The sequence below is a fragment of the Natator depressus genome, chromosome 12 (assembly GCF_965152275.1).
Source record: "Natator depressus isolate rNatDep1 chromosome 12, rNatDep2.hap1, whole genome shotgun sequence".
Lineage (NCBI taxonomy): Eukaryota > Metazoa > Chordata > Testudines > Cheloniidae > Natator > Natator depressus.
Genome location: NC_134245.1, coordinates 24,222,329 through 24,247,600, shown reverse-complemented (window position 1 = coordinate 24,247,600; position 25,272 = coordinate 24,222,329). Strand labels below are relative to the sequence as shown.

Sequence of the window (25,272 nt, the reverse complement as noted above, 5' to 3'; positions counted from 1 at the left end):
AAGAAAAACAAGTCGTTCACCCATTATAGTACATCCAACCCAGAATATACAGTGACATAATCTACCCGCAAGGAATCTGTAATTAATGCAAATAATTACCCTTCACCATGAAGAATCTCAGATGATATTGACTGGTTAATAATCTATGTGAAACTTTCACCTTGTTTACTGAGTGGCTGATGCGTCAGAATGATAATTAGGGAATAGTTAACTGCAGGATAAACCAACCTTCAGCTAAGATGTATGCTACAACCGCCCTGACAGATTCAGCCACCACAAACAGCTGACAGCTGCGAAGCTTTAAAGTGAGGAGAATGAAGGCAGAGACAATGAAGGAGCAGGTAGGAAATGTACCTTAGTGCAGTCAGCTGCAAAGAGGTTCCTTATTTTGTGTTTGCAGTAGTCTGACTCCCCCATGCAGTGTGATTTACCATAAAACCTGACTGAGGGGTTGGTGTCCATAGGACCACAATCAAGGTGTACACAGCTTCTTGACAGACCGTCAGTTCTTCGGCTGTACTGAGAATCAGTAACTGTGGGGTTTTCAAAAGTGACGAGGGGCCTCCTGTCCACCAATTTCAATGGGAGCTAGGTGCCTAGGCACATTTGAAAATCCCATTACAAGTCTAATCCAAAACTCACTGAAGTCACTGGAAAAACTCCCTTTGCCTCTAGTGGCTTTGGCTAGGCTCCTAAAACTCTGTGGTGCAGTTCCCATCTCTCCCATTGACCTCTTGCGCAATTTTGTCCTCAGGCCACAGTTTTCTAACATGGCCAGGCTGGGTGCCCAGACTTTGGGCCTGTTTTTGTTTTTTTTCGAGGTGCTAAGCACCCATCACTCCCATTGACTTCTGCTGGAGCTGTATGAGCTCAGCAACTCTGCAAATCAGACCCCAAACCAGTGCCCAGCAACTAAGGAACACAAAACCCAAAGGCCACTTCTGCAAATGACCTTAACCTTTCTGTTGTCCACAAGGGGTGTCATTTACTATAGTTGGGGGGCAAGCTGACTCCCCCCAGACCTGCCCCCGCAACTTTTAGGAAGCAGCCTTGGGTGGCACATTTGGCCTGGCCACCCTGCCTTTGTGATAGGGGGCAGCCAGGCCAAATTTGAGGGACTAGCATTGCCACTCCATGTGCCAGATTGCAACACCACTTGCTCTTGATGGAAGGGCAGCCAGACCAAATATGCCACTCTAGGTCTATGAGGAGGAGGGGTGGCAGATTGTATTGAGCAGCCTCTGGCACCTCTGTCCCCACCTGCCAACCAGCCAGGAAACAGCAGCAATGAGAGCCTGGGCCAGAGATGAGCACAGAGTGAGCCAGGCCCCAATCCCTGCTAAGGCCAGCCACTAGTTCAATGCCTTCCCCCAGGCCCACTGTCCTCACTACTCCATGGGATAGGACTGGTCTGCCACCTCCTTGTCCCCCTCTAGGCTGGGACTGGCAAGCTAACCCCTCATGAGCAGTCATGGTCTCAGCAGAGAGGCAGAAGTGGGGAAGCTGGCACAACTTTGTCCGCCCCCTTCCATGCTCCTGGAATTTTTCTGAACTAACACCTCTCTTCTCCTGCTCTAAAATGGGGATAACAGTCACTACCTACTTCATGGAGTACTGTGAGGTTTCTTTAATTAATGCTTGCAAAGCACTTGGAGGCCCTCAGATCGCTAGTGCCCTAGGAGTGGTGGTGTTATTGCTACTACTGCTACTACTAATCTTAAATAATGGCTTTACTGAGTCAACGTGCCTAAAACCCTCGACAGAGATGAACAGAAAACGAACCTGGATGGTGTGAAGAGTACGTGACTCAGTTACCAGAACCTGCTGTTTACAAGTGGCAGGGAAGAGTATATTTGCTCAAATGAAAAAAAGGTCAAGGCAGAGCCCCATTGCTGTTGGTTAATCAGTAATCTAAAGTACAACACAGCTTTACTGTAACAAACCAAGCCAGTCACCTTCCACACCGCTGCCATCATTTCAAACTGGGGATTCCAGACTAAAGTAACAATTTTTTAAAAAATCCGTATTCTCAGGTATTGGTAGTTTCACCCTCTCCAAAGCCCAGTTAAAGGGCTGGAGAGGGTGAAACACAGCTGGAAGTTGGGGGGGGGCAGGGGGAAGAACCTTTATTTTTCTCTGTCATTGTTTAACTTAGCCGACCAAAGAATAAAATATAACATAGGACAGTGTTTCTTTCATGGGAAATTCTCTTTTGAAATCAAATTCAGACGCAGTGAGAGTGGAGTCCGCTCCACAACCGCATTGTCTGAAGGCACAGCAGTTCTGAATCTGGCCAATGTACAGCCCCCTCCCACTAACTTATTGATGTGTAACTTACAAAGCCATCTACACCACCTCTGAACCTGGTCCATAGGTCGGGACCCTGGTTGGCAGTTAAAATTCAAATGTGAGCATTAGCGAGCACCCTTCTTTCACATTATTAGATGTGGGGGGGTGGAGGGCGCTCCCCCCCCCCGGGAAATATGTGTTTCTTAATTGTCTTCTGCCAATGATTGTCTTTGGTTCCCAAGCAGTACTTCAGAAAGGAGCTGGAATGCTCACATTGTGGCCTCTGTGCAAGCTGCAGTTAGTATTCACTGGGAAAGGTTTTCCAGTTAATGATACACCCAAACCTGTTAACAAAAAAAGAAATGCTTGCGCCAGAGGTCCAGCTAGTCACTGCCTGTCATTTGCAACGCTAATGTTCATGTCCTTCAACTACGTTAGAGAGACAAGGTGGGTGAGGTAATATCTTTTATTGGACCAACTTCTGCTGGTGAGAGAGACAAGCTTTTGTCTAGCTCTAAAGCTTGTCTCTCTCACCAACAGAAGCTGGTCCACAAAAAGATTTAACCTCACCCACCTTGTCGCTCTAATGTCCTGGGACCAACACAGCTACAACGACACTGCACACTTCAATTACACTGGCATCTAAAGTATTGCAGCCCACACAACTAGTCCTCAGAATTTACACTGAAAGCAAGTGAGGGATGTGACGTATCAGACAACAGTGTGATAACAGAGACAACAGAGAGCCAAAAAGCAGATATATTACAAGGGTCCATCTCCTCCAGTATGCACCTCTGGCTGATTGTGAGTAGGTGGCCTGTTTCTCTCATTGACATAAGGCATAGAAGGCGGAAGTTACATACACAAACGTTTGCAAATACATCAGTACACAACACAGATCCATTCATGTAGTCACTTTTGAATCAGAAGCCATAGAGGTTACCAAACTACAGGTTTTACCTTTCCCAGGAAAACACTCACCAGAGCCAGTGGTGGAGCACGCAGAAGAAAGCAGTGATGGGGAAGGAAGGAGGCTAACAATTCATGATCAGCACCGGTGAGCTTAGGGTCAGTCCCAATAAGTGCCCTACATTTGGGATATAGACCTGAAACTGGTCAGAATAACTTAAATATTTGCGCTCCTCCCCCGACCCCAAGCTCTGCAACTCTCCCTCATAAGCCTCCAGTTCCATCGCCCTTCCCAAGCTGCTCCAGCTTCTTCCTAGCCTCAAGGTAGGTTAAGGGCTTGCTGGTGAATGGAGGCAAGGATTTCACTATATGGCAGCTCACATAGAATCATAGAATCATAGAATATCAGGGTTGGAAGGGACCTCAGGAGGTCATCTAGTCCAACCCCCTGCTCAAAGCAGGACTGATCCCCGACTAACTCATCCCAGCCAGGACTTTGTCAAGCCTGACCTTAAAAACTTCTAGGGAAGGAGATTCCACCACCTCCCTAGGTAACGCATTCCAGTGTTTCACCACCCTCATAGTGAAAAAGTTTTTCCTAATATCCAACCTAAACCTCCCCCACTGCAACTTGAGACCATTACTCCTTCTTCTGTCATCTGCTACCACTGAGAACAGTCTAGAGCCATGCTCTTTGGAACCCCCTTTCAGGTAGTTGAAAGCAGCTATCAAATCCCCCCTTGTTCTTCTCTTCTGAAGACTAAACATCCCCAGTTCCCTCAGCCTCTCCTCATAAGTCATGTATTCCAGTCCCCTAATCATTTTTGTTGCCCTTCGCTGGACTCTTTCCAATTTTTCCACATCCTTCTTGTAGTGTGGGGCCCAAAACTGGACACAGTACTCCAGATGAGGCATCACCAATGTCGAATAGAGGGGCACGATCACGTCCCTCGATCTGCTGGCAATGCCCCTGCTTATACATCCCAAAATGCCATTGGCCTTCTTGGCAACAAGGGCACACTGTTGACTCATATCCAACTTCTCGTCCACTGTAACCCCTAGGTCCTTTTCTGCAGAACTGCTGCCGAGCCATTCGGTCCCTAGTCTGTAGCGGTGCATTGGATTCTTCCATCCTAAGTGCAGGACTCTGCACTTGTCCTTGTTGAACCTCATCAGATTTCTTTTGGCCCAATCCTCCAATTTGTCTAGGTCCCTCTGTATCCTATCCCTGCCCTCCAGCATATCTACCACTCCTCCCAGTTTAGTGTCATCTGCAAACTTGCTGAGGGTGCAATCCACACCATCCTCCAGATCATTTATGAAGATATTGAACAAAACCGGCCCCAGGACCGACCTCTGGGGCACTCCACTTAATACCAGCTGCCAACTAGACATGGAGCCATTGATCACTACCCATTGAGCCCGACAATCTAGCCAGCTTTCTATCCACCTTATAGTCCATTCATCCAGCCCATACTTCTTTAACTTGCTGGCAAGAATACTGTGGGAGACCGTGTCAAAAGCTTTGCTAAAGTCAAGGAACAACACGTCCACTGCTTTCCCTTCATCCACAGAGCCAGTTATCTTGTCATAGAAGGCAATTAGATTAGTCAGGCATGACTTGCTCACTTTGGGGTCTGAGCTCCAGAGTGCCCTTTAAATTTCAAAGAGGCCAAGGACAAGGACTCACTGGGCCCTGCTGTACTGGAGTGTACATGTGGGCCATCCAGTTGTCCACAAATGGACGTGGAAGAGCCAACGTTGGCCTTCCAGTTGTCCCTGATGAGGCCACCCCAAAGCTGAAGGTGGGGAGATAGAAGGCGTCTGGCGTCCCTTTAAAAATAATACACCATGAAGAAAGTGTGCAAGGGCCATTGAGGGCTCATCACACCAGGCCAGGCTAAGAAGGGAAGAAAGCCCATGTAGCTGGACTTTCACAAACCTCAGAAAGTGGCTTCTCTCCCAATTTCTCCTGGACTCCAGAAGAGGAGGGATTCGGAATCCATCACTAACTTACTGTCTGCCTAACTGGCGACATGCTGGTGTCATTGACATGAGGGTAGGACCATGGTCAGGGGAAAGCAAGAGTGGCTGGTGCGTTCCTGTCACCTCCAGCTGCACTATTGGCCCCTTAGGACCATTGGCAGCCACTGCAAATTAAAATGGCCCCCAGGCTGGAGTATTTGTGCTGGAGAATTGGCCCAGCACTGCTTATGCAGAGCTAAGGGATTGCCAAGGAGACCGATGCCCACCTTTGCACAGTCCTCTCCTTGCACCAAAGTGAGCTGTGCTGAGGAGCTGGGCCAGCGCGTGCTGGTTTAAACATCACTGAGAGGAGAGGTGAAATGCATTCCCACATCTCTGGTGCCTGGGTTTGGTGTGTAGTGGGACATGTCAGGGTTACCTGGATGACAAGCTGAGTGGTGAGTGTGCCCCGCTGGCAGCCTTTGCTGAACATAACCCCACATGTGAATGCACATGCTCATTACTGACCCTCACAGATAGTCAGCCTCCAGCCCCACCTCTGTGCCACCCAAGGCCTGCTGGAGGAAAGGCTATGCCTGAACTCTCCCACAACCGTCTGTCAATTTTCCCCTAAAGTCATCATTGGTTTTCACTGGATGGCACAACTGATACCGTGCACACATCACCATGGATCAGAACACTGCCGTCACATTGCTGAAATCTGCAACCTCCTACATCACACGAGTTAGCAATGTCACTGCGCCGAAAGCTGAAACTTTGCCCCTGGCATGTATGTTGATGTACGAGGGATGACTCAGAAAATGACAGAGAATTCTGTGCATGTGTTTTTCCATAATTATTGTGCTTTGCTGCATCTTAGCATTTACTAGTGTATGAATTCAGACTTGGCTATTGCTTGAGTTTTATGAAATCCTCGGCAGTTGACTTCCTCATCCATCAGCTTCATAGCCTCAGTTGAGCTGCAAGCATCTACAGGATCACATTTCAACAGACATGGGCCTGAACTGCAACATTCAGATGGAGCACAGCCCCAAGATTTAGAGGCCTTCGGATCCCTGGCTGTGATTCAGGCTTATCTCAAGTTCAGTGTATATGGGGACCTCCCTATTTGGAGGCCAAAACTGGAAGTGTTGATCAGCTGTAGTTCCCCGTGCCTTCAGGCCTTGGCTACAGAATAGACAGAAGTTACAACTCTGAAACAGCCGATATGTCATTTGATAAACAAGTTTATGCTTGTTTTGACCATAGATATTGTGCATGCGCCCCAGCAGGGTGCAATGATTAGTGTCTGAGGATAAGAGGAACTGGGTATATAGTATTCTGGTGAGAGTGAGTTACCGCTGTGCCAAGCCGCAGCAGAGTATATGGCTCTTCTGCAGCACCAACAAACACACTTGAGCTCAGGAAGCCCCATGTGTATTGTTCAAGATGGAAGCTATCACAAGAGCCCAAGTGTGACCTTGTTGCAGAGCAGAAGATAAGAAATATGGACTCAGGTTTGTCTAAGTGCCAAATTCTGGGGGGTTTGCTCATTTTTCACCTTGTTCTTTCTCATTCTCGTTTCATTTTTGAGCTAGTCAAGGGAAAGAGGGAAGAAAGAGTCATCAACTCCTCTCCACAGGGTGGTGAGTGTGTAAATGTCTGTTCTTCCCTCTACTCCCTGCATCTGAGGGCGAGAAGAGAAGGAACCCTTGAGACATTTATGGTGAGTGACTTGGCCTGTGATTTCTGCCTGATAGTGTTTGCTGTATGTTAGCGTTCCTTCAGAACTGAGAGTGCCAAGTGGGTTCTGAAGGAACGCATAAGGTGTGCATATCGCTGTAGTAGAAGTTGAAATGTAACTTGGAAAGGTTACTGAAGACACTAGCAGCTGAATGAAAGTTAGGAACAAATTTTGTACCAAATGCTGAAAAGCAAAAAGAGGTATTTCGTACATTTGATCCAGAGCAGAATTATCTATTTCTGTGATAGGAAAAACAACTTTGTGCAGCAAAGATGGCAAATGGTCAGCCTCTGAGACAAACTTTGTGAACTTTTATGACTTTGCACCTGTTGGAAGTTTGACATTTCCTCAGAGAAATGGCCCAATTTGTGCACTTTTTGTGGCAAAATAAGAGTTTTCTTTTTCTGAAACTGTCTTTCATTTTCCTGAGAAAATACAAATTAAGAATGTGAAATATTTTGGTTTCCTGAGATTCTCCAGGATGATTTTTCACCACTTTTACAAGGACCAAGATTTTTCTTTGGGTAGTTTCAGAGGGTACATATGTCCTGATGAGTGTTAGAGAGGGGACTCAGGGGAAATTAATGTGGTTTTAGGGGTTCTCTGTTTTCTACAGAAAAATTAACAATATACATTTTTCACAGTTGCTTCTTAAATGACCCCTTCCCTAGTTTAGAACATATATTAAGCGGTGCATTAAAAATTCCACATTTTTATGCTCAAAGAGATATGTGCACAAGTTGGGTAACTGAATAGGTATAGCACCCTGCAAATCTGGAGTTATCTGCTTTATATCTGCAGATATCTGTGGACCATGTTTGCAGCTTGTGACTCTGATGCAGATACAAATTTTGTATCTGCCCAGGGCTCTAAAAATGTGATTACTTGTGGGTGAAATAACAAATTTTGTGCCTGCAAATGCCTCTTTGAGAGCAAACTTGGCTACCATTTGGTGCTTCTTTGAAAAATTGACACTAACTGAAATAATCCTCCTCAAAGACACCTAAAATGGATACTGAGGGCTTTGGTGGAATAATGCACGCTACAGGGGTGTGATTTCCTAAAGAACACAAACATGTTGCACATTAATTGGTTGTTATAGACCCTGCTGGTGTGCACGAGGGAACTGTTAGTATGCACCAGCAGTCTACACAGATCAATTAATATGTGGTATGTTAGTGCACTTTAGAAATCACACCCACATTGAACACATCACCTCACTGTGTAGACATACCCTAACATCGCTTCAAGAGTTTTAAAAAATTTCCCTGTCCAGGCAATGTATTTATAAGGATGTTTTTCTAGGCAGCCTCAGTATGAGTGAGGTGTGCTCTACAATGCTGGATGAGTTAACGTCTTGTTATTCTTACCAAGCATGACAACTACTGTCAAAAAATCAAGTGCAACCTGTTCTAATGTAAACTAATTTCAGATTGCCCCTGGCGATCCCAGCAACCTCACCAAGCCAATTTTTTTGCCAATTTCCCTGCCGCCCTTTTTTTTTTTTTTTTAAATGAGATGTGTTCTCTGTTTTAAGTCAGGGCATTTCCTCTTCTCCATCTGACAGTACCACCCATTACCTATTCTGAGACATGCTGTGCACCTCCTCCCACGCATTATAATTAGTAGATTGAAGCTTCAGGGAGGTTTTTCCAAGGGAATCAGCTAGTGCAGGATTTAGCCAAAAGCCTATTCAGAAGGGCATCCCCACATAATCACTAAGCAACAGAGCTCTGTACTCTGCAGTGGGTCCCGATTTGTATCTAGGGGCAATTCCAGATACAGGTAATTACCTACAAAGCACTGTATTGCCTTGACCCAGGTAGCTCTAAGGTTGTCCTTTCTCCTATGGTTTAACATAGTAGTTTTGGTGAACTAGGCGCTTATTGCCATCTGTTCCTAGGTCTGAGCAAATGGAGACAAATAGAGACGCATTCTCTAGTGAGAGGCCTGGAGCTCTGAACTTTACCCCAGAGCCCAAGTAGGAAGCAGCTATGCTGGTAATTTGGAGGTGCTTAGTAGGATAGCTTTGGGTGGGGAGCGTTGGAGGAGCAGTAGGCTGGTTAGTTGAACATAGCTCCTAGATGGGTGTGTTTGCTGGGTGTGCTATAAATTGCTAGATGCACAACTGCATTAAAAGGAGGTTTTTCTTGTAGCACCTGCACAGGCTGCTAGTGCTCTGCTAAGGCTACAGAGGCATCTGTACGCAAAATAAGATGCTGGGCTAAAACTGAACAGACGTGAGTTCACCCAGACGTTAACTTTGGACTGCTGGGGGGGGTGTTTTAAAATTTAAAACTTACAATCACTTTGGCCATTCAGGGCCAACTTTTTGGCTCCATTAACACAAACACAACTCTTGCAGATGTAAGGCCTGATGCCGGCCTCATTCTGCCTGCTTTGTGCTGTTCTGGCAGCACGACGCAAGCAGAAAGCCAGTTTAGCAGGCCACTTGGGGCTCCAACTTGAACCAGGACTTGAATTGGCTCCTGCTCTCCCAAGCGTTGGAGGGCAGTAAAGGTGGTGTGAAGGCTCCTTACCCCTTAGCTCATCACGGGTGAGTACTGAGCCATAGTATCCCTTTGTACACAGTGAAAACTGCCTGTGCAATGCACATGGGTATGTGAGCACACAAGCTAACTCCCTGAGATACGTATACAAATGCAGCTTTGTGCCTAGAGATGGGCCATAGGCTCCTGTTTGGCCCTGGATGTAAAGTAGCAGACCAGAGGCCAGCGTGTGACGTAAAGACTGAATTAGGGTTTGGGTTTAGATGCCAACCATTCCAAAGCTCATGAGCTATTTTCACAAGATTTTAGGCCAAAGTGGTAGATTCATTAGAGAGCATCTAAACGCACTCAATTTCTACCATTTTAGTCTGAAATCTCACAAGTATGACTGGTCTTGTGAGACTTTGAGCATAGCCAAACTGGAACCATAAAACTGGACCTTTCCAATAGTGGATCTGACCCAAAGGGGAGGGTTTGGATCCGAGGAGTCATATCAGAAATGCCCACAGTCCTTTCGAGGGGCATTTTTCTGTGCACAAAAATGGCAGCCTATTTTGTGGGTGTATGAAAGGAGGTCAGCTGCAACTCTGACCAAGAAAAATAAAACCTTGAAGAGAAAAAAAAAACACCCTCTTTACTAGCCTGCACTTGTATTGCACCAAATTCTCTCACGTTGAAAAAAAAGTAGGAAGTGGGAAGTCATTGGCTGGCGATAGCATCTGGATAATTGCTTCCATTATTTTCCAATAAAAATTAAATCCAGCCAGGTATCCCACTTTGATCAATAGCTGCCATGTGGACAGCTGCTTTACAAAATAGCTATTTCCACATTAGGCTGTGTTGCCTCTCTGTTAATGCTCTGGCTAAGCCATCTCAGCAGGAGACAGACCACTTGTGAGGGGTTTATGTGAGGCTCCTAGCAATGGATCCTGTGCTGGGGTAGGTGATTTCTGACAGACGGTAGGCTAAGCAGGTCAGAAACAGTATAACCAGAACACGTCTGTGCCCTCCCAGGTTGGAGGTCCCTGCTTCCCAAGCCTAGCCTTCTAGCCTCCCATTGTTGCCAGTTCATGACCCTGGACTCAAGCCAGCAACCAGCAGGGGTCAGTTGGCCAGTAGGGACTTGGGGGCCAGTGGCCAAGAGTACAGGGCAGTAGAGTGCATTGTTGCCAGCCGACTAAGAAGGGACAAACTCTGGCACTGGGAGTGGGGCTAAAGGCTAGGGACTTGGATGGTATTTCATTAATTTGAGAGGAGGGGGGGTAGAGAAGGAGCTGGGGCTCCTGCTAGTGGCTGAGGAAAGACAGAAAGGGCCCGCTCCTCAGTGAAGAGCACTTGTCTGTAGAGTTGGTGGATGGTTAAGTCAATATAAGTGCTTAAACATTTGCCAAAATACACGTTTACACAATGGACTATAATAGTCAATTGAGTTTCCCTAGGGATAAATTTGGCCCAGAGAGTCTAACTATAACATCAAGAGGCTCTAGACACTACAGTCATAGTATGGTTTGAGAGCCAGCCGGTATGTGTCAGGGTCCAGCGTAAGGGCAAAGGAGTCTGCTTTTCACCCACTGCTCCAAACTGGCACACTCCCCTGCCCACCTGAACTCTGCTCCAATTGCAGGGGCCTTGCTTCATCCACTGGGCCCATTCCCAGCCAAGAAAGTTCCTGCAAGCCCTATAAATCACTCCCTTTCCATGGAAGGCAGGACTCTGGAAATGCTTGTTCAGCGCAATGATGGACAGACTCCATGGGGGGATTTATAGGGGCTTGCTGAGCTGGGATAAGGCTTGGCAGATGAGGTATGTCCCCTGTAACTGTAGTTGGACCTTGTAATTGCAAATGAGCGGGAAGGCGAGATGGTTCCAAGGAGCACGTTAACAACTGTACTTGCTACTTGAATACTTGTGCAGACGGTATTTGGCAAGTCCTACTAACTAGAGGAAGCCTACATTATCTAGTCATCTTTCAATGTAACCATGTTCCTGTGATTCAGCAGACATAGTTTTGTTATGGTTTATAGTTCTAGTTAGCAAAGTATCAAAAAGGCATTTATTGGTGATACAATGAAATGGAAGGGGACGAAAGGTGGTTAATTTATTACCAACACTCCTCATTTCATTTACGTTTTCCAACAAGGCGTTTTCACATGCTCTTTATGTAAAGGCCAAAATGATCTCGTACATGTAGGACCACCTTTAAGACTTTTCAGCCACCTTATTGAGATAGAGAGCAGTCCAGCTACACAGATTCCTTTTATACCATTCCCACACAGGCCAGCAAAAGGAGACCAAGAAATTGCTTCTAAATTGTCTCATGAACCCAGTGACTCACAAAACTTAGTCAGTGTCCCATTTCTGATCTTCGGGGTTTTTGATTTCCCAGTTTAGCAAAATGAAATGATCCCCTTCTCATATTCTACCATATCTTGAAAACCATACATTTTCTGTGGAGGAAAGTTCTGTGCTTGTACCAATTTTAGCTTCTGAAAGTGTTAAAACATAAGATTCTCTTGTATGTATCTGACAGATTACCAGGGCAGAATGCTATCTTCCAGCAGTGCCAGAAGTTAATTTTGTAGACTTTTGGTTGGAAGCTAAGCAAAGCATTTTAATGGGACTACTCATGGGCTTAATTTTAAGCACATGCTTAAGTGCTTTACCAAATCAGGGGCTACTGTGCCACTGATTGTTGTTTAATTTGTTCTGAGGCAACATTTGGGCTCATAGGGAGAGCCATCTAATCATGGCAAATTTGCCATATACCCAGCCAACCACGTGTCTCTCCATATTTAACGTTAGCTGGAGCTTCACTAGTTCATACTTGTAGGGTCCATAGTGCTAGTACGTGCACAGCTCTACACCTGGTCACTGAGGCATTACTGAAGTGTGACGTACTGAGTCACACTCCTGTTTTCTCGACAACTACACAACTCATTTTGTTATTTGCTTATTATGCACCTACTGTCAAGAGGCTTGGTGCCCAGTTTGGAATCTGTCAAGAAAGTAAAACACTCACCTGTTCATCTTCATTGTATCTATTAGGGTCTCTCATTGGTGTCATGTCTGAAAGCTGCTGAATCACCTCCATTCATTGGTAATTATGCATTGGAGGTTCCAGTGTTTGCCATTATAGCACTAAACATGCAACTTATTTTTGAGAATAATTGCAAGGTAAATGCACCTTTTCTTGATGCCTCTCTCTTTTAGGCTCACCATAGTGCTATTTACTTAACTCATTTTATGATTAGTCTGTTGATCTTTTTGTTACAATTAGTTTTTAACTATCGTGCCTCAGATTGTCTTTATACCTCTTTGCTCCTATCTCTCAGCTGCTATTCCTTGCATTCACTCTAGCTAAAAGGTAGAACAGTGACATTTGGCAGCTCTGATGTTAAGGTGATTCACAACCAGTAACCAGTGTTTATTTCTGTCTTTACCTCTCTTCCTGGGTTAGTCAGTTTGTTGAATACACAACCTTCCTTGTTGTGATATATAGGGTCCTATTAAGAGGGTTTCCAAAACCGCTTGTGGGCTGATCACAACGGATCATTTTTAGCCTCTCTTAACTTCAAGGTACAATTGTTTCCTTTTACAATAAAGATCTCACTACGCCAAGAAATCTTAGCAGTTCTGAACTCTCCCCTATCCTTCGTAAGTACATTTTTTTCATATTGGAAAGAGAATAAAATGGATAAAAGAGGTTGATTCAGAGCATTCAAAATAAAGTTTCCACCAGAGCATCTTTTTACATATGGTCTGAGTGCTCAGCTGTCCTTCTAATAGTGTGAGCGTCCCCATCTCCCTTTCCCTCTAGAAAAAAACCTAGACATGAGCCTAGAATCAACCACCCAGCTTCAAATCCTCCCCAAACCATGGGCAAGTTCAGCTCAGTGAGAGCTGTAAGGGAGTTTTGTAGCTTGGGCTCCTTCTCTGAAAAAGCAAATGCCATTAAAGAAATCACGCTGAAGTTAGCTAAAGCCTGAAGTCCTTATTTAGCCAAAGCTACCACTGAGATCAATGGGCTTTTACTTATGGATAGAAGGATGTGGATAAATTGGAGAGAGTCCAGCGAAGGGCAACAAAAATGATTAGGGGTCTGGAACACATGACTTATGAGGAGAGGCTGAGGGAACTGGGATTGTTTAGTCTGCAGAAGAGAAGAATGAGGGGGGATTTGATAGCTGCTTTCAACTACCTGAGAGGTGGTTCCAAAGAGGATGGTTCTAGACTATTCTCAGTGGTAGAAGATGACAGGACAAGGAGTAATGGTCTCAAGTTGCAGTGGGGGAGGTTTAGGTTGGATATTAGGAAAAACTTTTTCACTAGGAGGGTGGTGAAACACTAGAATGCGTTACCTAGGGAGGTGGTAGAATCTCCTTCCTTAGAAGTTTTTAAGGTCAGGCTTGACAAAGCCCTGGCTGGGATGATTTAATTGGGGATTGGTCCTGCTTTGAGCAGGGGGTTGGACTAGATGACCTCCTGAGGTCCCTTCCAACCCTGATATTCTATGATTCTATGATTCTATGATTAGATGATGTATCAAACTATTGTTATAAAATCAGTTGCGCAGTCAATCCCATTATCTATCTAAGAGTGTAAATTCCATTTTCATATACTCATCAGTGGGTCTTCTGCCTATGTTAGGATCAGGCCTGGAGTACATCACTCTAGCTAGTAAAGAAGAAAGCAGTGAAGGAGCAACTATGTATAAAAAAAGTGAATTCATCTTGCTGTAGCTGTGGCTGGCACACAGTAACCTTTAAAAAAGTAAAGTTGACATGGAGTGTAAATAAGTGAACAAATGTGTTGTACTTTCTGGATTAACAGAGTGAATAGAGCAGATACAGCATTGTAGAAAGGGAAAATCAATACAGAAATATTCAATCAGTGTTACTCTTTAACATAGTAACTTCATTGCCTTTAACATCAACGGTATCCATTTGGGAGAAGCAAAATACCAATTAATTGTGATGAAGTTGCCTGAAAGGTATTCTGACAAGGTTAGTGACAGCCATGTCAGACAATGCCGTGTTTGTGAAAGGAACAAGAGATAATAACAACAAATCACTTGTTTAAAGTATATTGTCATCTCCCTGATCTTTGAGGATCTCCGTGTACTGACTCAGTTACTGGAACTGCCCCTCTTTTACATCTATACTGGTGTTCTAGGGCCTAGTTTCCCTTTTTGAAGGCATTAATCTTGAATATCACATAGTGTGCACCTGGTGAAAGGGAAACAGGAAAATTATTGCAATTTGCCTCCCATGGTTGCTGGATAAAGATTTCTCCCTGTATAGTGTAAATCATTTACACGTTAACAAGCATTTAGCATCTATAATCGACTCAAAATATTAGACTGTGATTTCAAAGGCATCTAAGGAAGTGAGGTGTTTAGTTCGCACTGAAATTCAATATGATTTCAGCACCTTCCTTCGCCATATTTACTACCTGCATTTTAAAAGTGTCCATCATCAGAATTTCTGAGTGCCTACACAAAATAATACATATTTTACAAATAATTTAGGGGGATTATTTACAGGAAGGGGGATTAATGTAACACACAGATCCTCCTCACAGCAAGTTGCTAGAAAAGGGGGCTGTAAACCACGACTCGTGATTTCTATTCTTGACTCTCACATTGTCTGACTTTGTGATCACTATATTTCTCGCCCCCTTCTTCTCTGGGGGTGAAATTTACCCTGTTCTGATGTCCAGAGCAAGAGCTGTATAGCACTTGGGGTCTGCTTAAACCCTAGTTTAAGGATTTAAGGGCTGTATGAGCCTTGTGTGGGCCCTCTGCATAGGGGTGAATTCCCCCATGGACAGTCCCATTGGAGTCACTGGAAGTACTTGTATGAGAAAGGTACATTTTGGCCTCCAGGCCCAGAGCCTCAATGGTATTTAGGTTTCAGAGTAACAGCCGTGTTAGTCTGTATTCGCAAAAAGAAAAGGAGTACTTGTGGCACCTTAGAGACTAACCAATTTATTTGAGCATGAGCTTTCGTGAGCTACAGCTCACTTCATCGGATGCATACTGTGGAAATTGCAGAAGACATTATATACACAGACACCATGAAACAATACCTCCGCCCACCCCACTCTCCTGCTGGTAATAGCTTATCTAAAGTGATCATCAAGTTGGGCCATTTCCAGCACAAATCCAGGTTTTCTCACCCTCCGCCCCCCCCCACACAAACTCACTCTCTTGCTGGTAATAGCCCATCCAAAGTGACCACTCTCTTCACAATGTGTATGATAATCAAGGTGGGCCATTTCCTGCAGAAATCCAGGTTCTCTTACCTCCTCACCCCCCCTCCAAAAACCACACACACAAACTCACTCTCCTGCTGGTAATAGCCTATCCAAAGTGACCACTCTCCTTACAATGTGCATGAAAATCAAGATGGGCCATTTCCAGCACAAATACAGGTTCTCACCCCCCCCTTCCCCCCCCCCAAAAACACACACACACAAACTCACTCTCTTGCTGGTATGATATTTAGGCACCTAACTCGCACTGATTTCAATGAAGTCAGTGGGAGTTTGGCACCTAAGTACCTTTGAGGATCTGAGCCAGAAAGCTTTTTCCTATAAATCTATGTATCAAATGGGCATCATATACAGACCCCATAGAGCTATAACAAGTTCGTATTTGGAACCACCGTGAACTCTTTGGATCAAAGGCACCATGTACAGTAAATAGAAAGCAGTAAGGTTCTGGAGTTCCAGGCTTTAAAACAAATGATTGAGAGGGTAGTAGGAAAGGATTCGTATATCTGCAGGTCTTGTGTCAAATTTCCCTACACAAATGTGGGCGTCACAGTGATGTATGTGATAAACAAAAATGAATGCGGGCATATCCTGTACAGAGTACAATGTGTATATTTCCACACATTCTGCTTCTGCTTTGGCAGTCCAGCTGGAACTGTTCATGTGAGTACCTCCTGTGTCATTCATTTCCAGCTATATCCCCTTTAGTTTTACTACGGTGTTGTGAAAACGCTTTTATTCTTATACAACCAGTGCATTGCACAATTAAGCCACATTATTTCAGCACACTCTTTCTCCTGCAATATTGGTCATAGTTTGAACAAAAATGCACATGAACTCTACTAGTGTGCTAGCGTATTGGTTAATGACACATACAAGGGGCCGACCCCTCATTGGCTTGGGCAGAGCAAAAGCAGGCTAGGGGAAGTGTCTCACACTGCAGCTGGGCAAGGGACAGGGAAGACTGTTTCTGGGCCAGATGGAGCTACACCGATTTACACTTACAGTGGTTTAGCCCCCTTAGAGTCCTGTCACAAAACCCTTTGGGCCTGATTCTGCCCCTCTTGAAATCAGTGGCAAAAGCCACGTTGACTGCAATGGGAGCAGAATTGGGACCCTTCATAATTAGAGGTTTATGGCTAAATAGCCTATTGTGTATCGCCGGTGCGCTCAATGCTCTGTGTCCAGGGGAAGCTTTGGCTGCTGCTTTTATGCTCAGTAGAAAATGGATTAAAATGAGTTGTTTGAATTTCAGTTGGTTGTGTATGTGGCAATCTAAGGGCATGTGTAGTGTGACATGATCCATTCGGTAGCAAAAAATGCAGGTAATACTATACAATTGCTGAGATGGTATCACTTTATGATGAAGCATTGTCCTGCTAATGTGTATGTGTATTTGCATTATTGGGGGGGAAAATCCCTGAAACCACATGTTTAAAGAATTTTGTATCGTATAAAAACATTTAGAAATATTTATATAAGATGATTTTATCAACAGCTTTTTTTAAAGCTTGATAATTATATTTTCAATCAATTCCTACTTTTGTAATCAATTGTATTTTCTATTAGCACCATCCAGTTCACACTGGCATCAAGGGAAGTTTGACTACTGACTTCAGTTAGGAGCTGGGATGAGACCCTATCTTACCAAATGCCTTTCCAGTATGAAACCATTATATATTTTTAAAAGATGTTGCTAAATAACATTTCTAAATAAATCTTCATGTGTACAACACCATCATGCTTAGAATATATGTTGTAATAAGATCTGATCCAGCAAAACACTTAAGCAGATTAATAGTCCTATTGAACTGGACTACTCAGAAGCTTAATTTTTAAGAATGTGCAATGCACTTAGGTGCAGAAAGTTAAGTACATAATGGCTTGATTCTTCACTCAGAGGCATTTTATACTTAACTGGAGTTGGACTTTGTGAGAATTATTCCTGATTTATAGTGGAGTAAGCAAGAAGAGACTCTGGACTTGTGAGTCTTATTGTCTATTAAAATGAGTGATGAAGCTCATTGGAACAACTGGAAAGAAGCTTGGCACATGATGTTGCTCCTCTATCACCATTCCCTACTTCGTTCCTCAGCCACTTTGCAGAGTCTTTCATTTCAGTGGGAGTTAGGATCCTAAATACCTTTTGTGGATCTGAGTCTCAGAGAGTCCATGTGTCCCTGGAAAAACAATCCTGTGGTTTCCCATTTATTATATGCAGGTATTTGATTAGGAAGAGTAAAATTTTCCCTAGTGTGGCTCGAGGATGCAAGAACCTTCTAGTCACTTAAGCTCCACCATAGGGCAGAACAGCTGAGTGGGCTGTCTGGGAGGGTGTAATGATGCTGGTTCTGGTGGGACCCAACGGAGAGTGCCAATTCAGGACAAACTGCTTAAAGTAGGGCATTTACAGCCCAAGGCTGGGGTTTCTGTGCACACCAAGGCAAAACAAACCAGCCAGACAGAGAGGCCTTTGATTTTACCCCACTGGCTAACCACAAGTCACACAAGCAATTCCCTTAGACACTCCAGTTTCCCAGTATCACCACCAGTGCCACTTGTTATGGGGATAAATGGTTATGAAAACCAATACCCCAGTAAAAGAAAAAAAGGTTCTCCTGATCCCAAAGGACCAAGCCTCAGACCCAGGTCAATATACAAATCAGATCTTACCCAAAAATCACGGTGTTGCCAATCCTTTAGAATCTAAAATCTAAAGGTTTATTCGTAAAAGGAAAAAGATATAGGTGAGAGCTAGAATTGGTTAAATGGAATCAATTACGCACAATAATGCCAAAGTTCTTGGTTCAGGCTTGCAGCAGTGATAGAATAAACTGCAGGTTCAAATCAAGTCTCTGGAGTACATCCACAAGCTGGGATGGGTCTTTCAGTCCTTGGTTCAAAGCTTCAGTGTAGCAAAGTCCCTCCAGAGGTATGAAGCAGGATTGAAGACCAGATGGAGGAGCTGCAGCAGCTTTTTACATTTTCTCGCCATGTGGTCTTTCTTTCTTTGTCCCAAAGATAAGCAGTCCATTACATGGCCTGGAAAAACCTCAGAGTTCTGTCCATAGGCAGGTCCCTGCATACCTTGCTGAGTCACAAGGTGTGTCTGCCTTCTCTCAATGGGTCAATGGTATATCTGATAGTCCTTAATGGGCCACCAAGCAGGCTAGGCAGAGCTGACACCAACTTGTCTGGGGTGTCACCCAGAAGCATAGCATAAATTTGAAATAGAGACAGTATAGAGCCAATATTAATAAATTCAACTACAAAAATGATACACACATACAGACAGCATAATCATAAGCAGCAAACCATAACCTTGTCTTAGACACCTTATTTGACTCCCTTTATACAAGATTTGGTGCCACTACAGGACCTTGGTTGCAACAATGATCAATACCGTCCCCGATTATGCCAATAACGTCACAGAGGGGTGTCTATATTTGTCTTTAAGGGTGGTCATTGGACCGGGCCATAAACAGGATCCTTGATTATGCAAGTAGCTTAGAAAGGCTGAACTCACTGTTAGACCTGTAGACCCTGAGTAGGAGGGTGGATTTGGCTTCCACCTCCTCCCCATGTTTTACTTGCACAGTGCCTGATCATCAGGTTTTATGCAGTGAAGTGAATTGCACCCTGAATTATAGACTCCATCCTTTTGTTTCACTCCTGCAGAGCTACAAAAATGATTGCATTAAACACCATTGAGAAATCTCCAGCACAAAACTCATCTCCCAACGGCAAGAAGCTGTTGTTATTTTACCTTCTAGCAACATGTAATACAGCGAAAGAAATGTTTCAGAGTAGCAGCCATGTTAGTCTGTATCCGCAAAAAGAAAAGGAGGACTTGTGGCACCTTAGAGACTAACAAATTTATTTGAGCATAAGCTTTCGTGAGCTACAGCTCACTTCATCGGATGCATTCAGTGGAGCTGTAGCTCAGAAAAGCTTATGCTCAAATAAATTTGTTAGTCTCTAAGGGTATGTCTACACTACGAAATTAGGTCGAATTTATAGAAGTCAGTTTTTTAGAAATCATTTTTATATAGTTCATTGTGTGTGTCCCCACACAAAACGCTCTAAGTGCATTAAGTGCATTAACTCGGCGGAGTGCTTCCACAGTACCGAGGCTAGCGTCAACTTCCGGAGTGTTGCACTGTGGGTAGCTATCCCATAGTTCCCGCAGTCTCCGCTGCCCATTGGAATTCTGGGTTGAGATCCCAATGCCTGATGGGCGGGTGGTTCTGGGTACATGTCATCAGGCCCTCCCTCCCTCCCTCTGTGAAAGCAACGGCAGACAATCGTTTCGTGCCTTTTTTACCTGTGCAGACGCCATACCACAGCAAGCATGGAGCCCGCTCAGCTCACTGTCACCGTATGTCTCCTGGGTGCTGGCAGATGTGGTACTGCATTGCTACAGCAACCATTGCCTTGTGGCAGCAGATGGTGCAATAGGCCTGAAAACCACCCTCATCATGTCCGAGGTGCTCCCGGCTGCCTCGGTAAGGTCGGTCAGGAGCGCCTAGGCAGATATGGGTGCAAGGACTAAATTAGGAGTGACTCGACCAGGTCATTCTCTTTAGTCCTGCAGGCAGTCCTATTGTACCATCTTACGGTGAGCAGGCAGGAGATGTGGATGCTAGCAGTCCTTCTGCACCGTCTGCTGCCAGCCAAAGATGTAAAAGATAGATGGAGTGGATCAAAACAAGAAATAGAACAGATTTGTTTTGTATTCATTTGCTCCTCCCTCCCTCCATGAAGTCCAGCCTGCAATACTAGAGGGAGGGATAGATTAGTGGGTTGAGCATTGGCCTGCTAAACCCAGGGTTTTGAGTTCAATCCTTGAGGGGGCCATTCTGTGTGACAGTTGTTTTTGTTTCTCCTTGATGTAAAGCCACCCCCTTTGTTGATTTTAATTCCCTGTAAGCCAACCCTGTAAGCCATGTCGTCAGTCGCCCCTCCCTCCGTCAGAGCAACGGCAGACAATCGTTCCGCGCCTTTTTTCTGTGCAAATGCCATACCACAGCAAGCATGGAGCCCGCTCAGATCACTTTGGCAATTAGGAGCACATTAAACACCACGCGCATTATCCAGCAGTATATGCAGCCCCAGAACCTGGCAAAGCGAAACCGGGCGAGTAGGCGATGGCAGCATGGTAACAAGAGTGATGAGGACATGGACACAGACTTCTCTCAAAGCACGGGCCCTGGCAATGTGGGCATCATGGTGCTAATGGGGCAGGTTCATGCCGTGGAATGCCGATTCTGGGCCCGGGAAACAAGCACAGACTGGTGGGACCGCATAGTGTTGCAGGTCTGGGACAATTCCCAGTGGCTGCGAAACTTTCACATGCGTAAGGGCACTTTCATGGAACGTTGTGACTTGCTTTCCCCTTCCCTGAAGTGCTGGAATACCAAGATGAGAGCAGCCCTCACAATTGAGAAGAGAGTGGCAATAGCCCTGTGGAAGCTTGCAACGCCAGACAGCTACCGGTCAGTTGGGAATCAATTTGGAGTGGGCAAATCTACTGTGGGGGCTGCTGTGATGCAAGTAGCCAACGCAATCAAAGATCTGCTGATATCAAGGGTAGTGACCCTGGGAAATGTGCAGGTCATAGTGGATGGCTTTGCTGCAATGGGATTCCCTAACTGTGGTGGGGCGACAGACGGAACCCATATCCCTATCTTGACACCGGAGCACCAAGCCAGCGAGTACATAAACCTCAAGGGGTACTTTTCAATAGTGCTGCAAGCACTGGTGGATCACAAGGGACATTTCACCAACATCAACGTGGGATGGCCGGGAAAGGTACATGACGCTCGCATCTTCAGGAACTCTGGTCTGTTCCAAAAGCTGCAGGAAGGGACTTTATTCCCAGACCAGAAAATAACCGTTGGGGATGTTGAAATGCCTATAGTTATCCTTGGGGACTCAGCCTACCCCTTAATGCCATGGCTCATGAAGCCGTACACAGGCAGCCTGGACAGTAGTCAGGAGCTGTTCAACTACAGGCTGAGCAAGTGCAAAATGGTGGTAAAATGTGCATTTTGACGTTTAAAAGTGCGCTGGCACAATTTACTGACTTGATTAGACCTCAGCAAAACCAGTATTCTCACTGTTATTACTGCTTGCTGTGCGCTCCACAATATCTGTGAGAGTAAGGGGGAGACGTTTATGGGAGGTGGTGGGAGGTTGAGGCAAATCGCCTGGCCACTGGTTACGCACAGCCAGACACCAGGGCGGTTAGAAGAGCACAGGAGGGTGTGGTGCGCATCAGAGAAGCTTTGAAAACCAGTTTCATGACTGGCCAGGCTACAGTGTGAAAGTTCTGTTTGTTGATGAAACCCCCCACCCCTTAGTTCACTCTACTTCCCTGTAAGCTAACCACCCTCCCCTCCTCCCATCGATCACCACTTGCAGAGGCAATAAAGTCATTGTTGCTTCACATTCATGCATTCTTTATTAATTCATCACACAAATAGGGGGATAACTGCCAAGGTAGCCCAGGAGGGACGGTGGAGGAGAGAAGCACCAGGAGGGGTGGTGGAGGAGGGAAGGACAAGGCCACACAGCACTTTAAAAGTTTACAACTTTAAAACTTATTGAATGCCAGCCTTCTGTTGCTTGGGCAATCCTCTGGGGTGGAGTGGCTGTGTGGCCGGAGGCCCCCCCACCGCGTTCTTGGGTGTCTGGCTGAGGAGGCTATGGAACTTGGGGAGGAGGGCGGTTGGTTACACAGGGGCTGTAGTGGTGGTCTGTGCTCCAGCTGCCTTTCCTGCAGCTCAACCATATGCTGCAGCGTATTAGTTTGATCCTCCAGCAGCCTCAGCATTGAATCCTGCCTCCTCTCATCACGCTGCCACCACCTTTCAGCTTCAGCCCTCTCTTCAGCCCGCCACTTACTCTCCTCAGCCCGCCACCTCTCCTCCCGGTCATTTTGTGCTTTCCTGCACTCTGACATTGTCTGCCTCCACGCATTCGCCTGTGCTCTGTCAGTGTGGGAGGACAGCATGAGCTCAGAGAACATTTAATCATGAGTGCGTTTTTTTCACCTTCTAGTCTTCACTAGCCTCTGGGAAGGAGAAGATCCTGTGATCCTTGAAACACATGCAGCTGGTGGAGATTCTGCGATTCTGGGACTCCATCACGGTCACCTCTGCTGATGAGCTCTGCATGGTCACCTCTGCTGATGAGCTCTGCAGTCACCTGCAGCTTGCTGCGCTGCCCAAACAGGAAACTGAAATTCAAAAGTTCACGGGCCTTTTCCTGTCTTCCTGGCCAGTGCATCTGAGTTGAGAGTGCTGTCCAGAGCGGTCACAATGGAGCACTCTGGGATAGCTCCCAGAGGCCAATACCGTCTAATTGCGTTCACAGTACCCCAAATTCGACCTGGCAAGGCCGATTTCAGCGCTAATCCCCTTGTTGGGGGTGGAGTAAGGAAATCGATTTTAAGAGCCCTTTAAGTCGAAAAAAAGGGCTTCATCGTGTGGACGGGTGCAGGGTTAAATCGATTTAACGCTGCTAAATTCGACCTCAACTCCTCGTGTAGACCAGGGCTAAGGTGCCACAAGTCCTCCTTTTTTTTTTGGTGAAAGAAATGTGGCTCATGAAAAAAGGAAGCGTGGCTTGTCTCTGTGTGTGGTTTGTCTTTCTATATGGCTGCCGTGAGCGGCTGGAACATTTTACGCTTTGGGTCCAATTCAGATATGATGTAAGTGGTTGTAGTTCCAGCTCCCGCTCTGTGCTGAGTTTGGCCCTTTGTTTATACTGCAGCCCATTTTTATGTACATGCTTCGTCATTAGAATTATTTGTTGAAAATAATTCACTTGCTGCATTTAGCTGTTTTTTCCATCTGTGAATTATCCACAAATAGTTCATGGTTTCTCTGAACGTTTCCACTATTCTCCATTTTTTGAATATTTTCATATGTAAATTAGAACCGATGGCTTTTTTATGAATTGATAGTATTTTGAGGGCCCAAGTGGTGCATAGACCTTGTGCTAGCATTCTGCACTGGAGTGACTTTCACTCACAATGCATGCTTCCTTCACAGCTACTTCAATTCCTGCCTCATTTGCGCCTTCCCTTGAATCCAGTGAAGAGTTAATCAACACCCCAGTGAGGATGCTGAATGAATTTTGCACAAAACATTATGGAGACTTTTACATTTCTGGACATTTCTGAGTAGTAAAACTGCAAACTAGACTCATTCTTGTTGCTTCTACATTTTGTAAGTACCGCAGGGAAAAGCTACATACATTAAAGTAAATGTTCTGCAAGACAGAGCTTTTAATTTCTATACACATTTTGCAAAATCAGAAAGAAAAGTCCTGATTCACCACCTTTGTGCTATTCCTGCTTGGCTGATGATTTCAATGGAGCTATATCAATGTCCATCTGGAGTAGCATAGCAGCGAATCAGACTCATTGACTCTATAATTCATTACCTAAAACAGGTATAATACCACATATCAAATGCTGTTGTTTTGCAAATATTTCATGTACTATGATCTGTTCTGGCTTCTCAGATCTTCAGCACAAAAGGACAGAATGGCTCCAGAATTCAGATAGGCTGACTGTCATTTTAGTCAGTGGGACTACTTGTGTCAGTAAAGTGAGCTGGGCTTTGGTCTCATAGAGTTAGACAAATTGCTGTTGATAACAGTTACGACATACAAAATCAGGACAAACAGTTATACTTTTTATTGCTCACATTTTTGTTACCTCTTGCTGCAGCACAGATGTAGTGGGTTCTCTTTCCTCTGTTGTCACTAGCCAAATGCAAAGCATGCCCTGGGCAAATGGGACACAGGCCAAATTATCTTTGCATTTACAATGAGGGGAGAGTGGGAGGCAAAACACAGCAATTTTTGTATTGCATGGAGAAACTGTAGATGTGTTTTAGGAGTACACCTACTTTAACTACATATGCTGTCATCTGTATTCTCTGAAAGCCGGGGCCAGCCCACAACATTTTGGCACCTGAGGTGGGGAGCTCAAATGACCGCCCCCCCCATGCCTCCTCGCTTGGGCCAAAACTTTGAAAGGTCTCAGTTCTGCCTTCTTCCTGTTCTACTCCTCTCATGGTACTGCTCTGCTACCTACCCCAATAAAGGAGAACTAACAACTTAAAATGCCTTGTTCAAAAATTTTAAGTAACACTTAACTTTCAAATGCCTGATCAGCAAATGTAACTTTTCTTGTCTGCATAGTAAACACTGGCATTTTTATCTGTTTCAATAATCAAAGTGGTGCTTTCTGTGCCTCCTTGGTTGCAAAGATTTGACCTGCTTCCTGAAGGTCCACAGTCTGGGCCAGCTCATGCTCTATTGAGATGGTTGCAAGGCCGACCAGCCTCTCCTGTGTCATTGTGGAGCGTAGATGTGTTTTTATTAATTTCAGCTTGGAGAAGCTGTGTTCTCCACTGGCAACTATTACAGGAAGTGTTAAAAGTATGCGCAGAGCAACAAAAGCATTTGGAAAGAGGGTGGTCATCTTATTTGTGCACATATATTCCAGAACAGCCTTTGTAGTTGATCCTGCTGAAATGTATCTTGAAAGGGCTTTCAGTTCATCAC

General features: G+C 45.0%; 1 long non-coding RNA gene across 2 annotated transcripts in view; it reads left to right on the top strand.

Annotated features, from left to right (window-relative positions):
- Positions 1-235: 235 nt before the first annotated feature.
- LOC141996589 (uncharacterized) overlaps positions 236-25,272 on the top strand; it is a 60,532-nt gene continuing 35,495 nt past the window's right edge. Inside the window, exons 1-2 of one of the 2 annotated variants that reach the window (XR_012641571.1) lie at positions 236-341; positions 3,259-3,346. This is a non-coding gene — a long non-coding RNA (uncharacterized LOC141996589). Of the gene's footprint in view, positions 342-3,258; positions 3,358-25,272 lie in introns of both variants that reach the window. The other variant, XR_012641570.1, reaches the window with a different exon arrangement.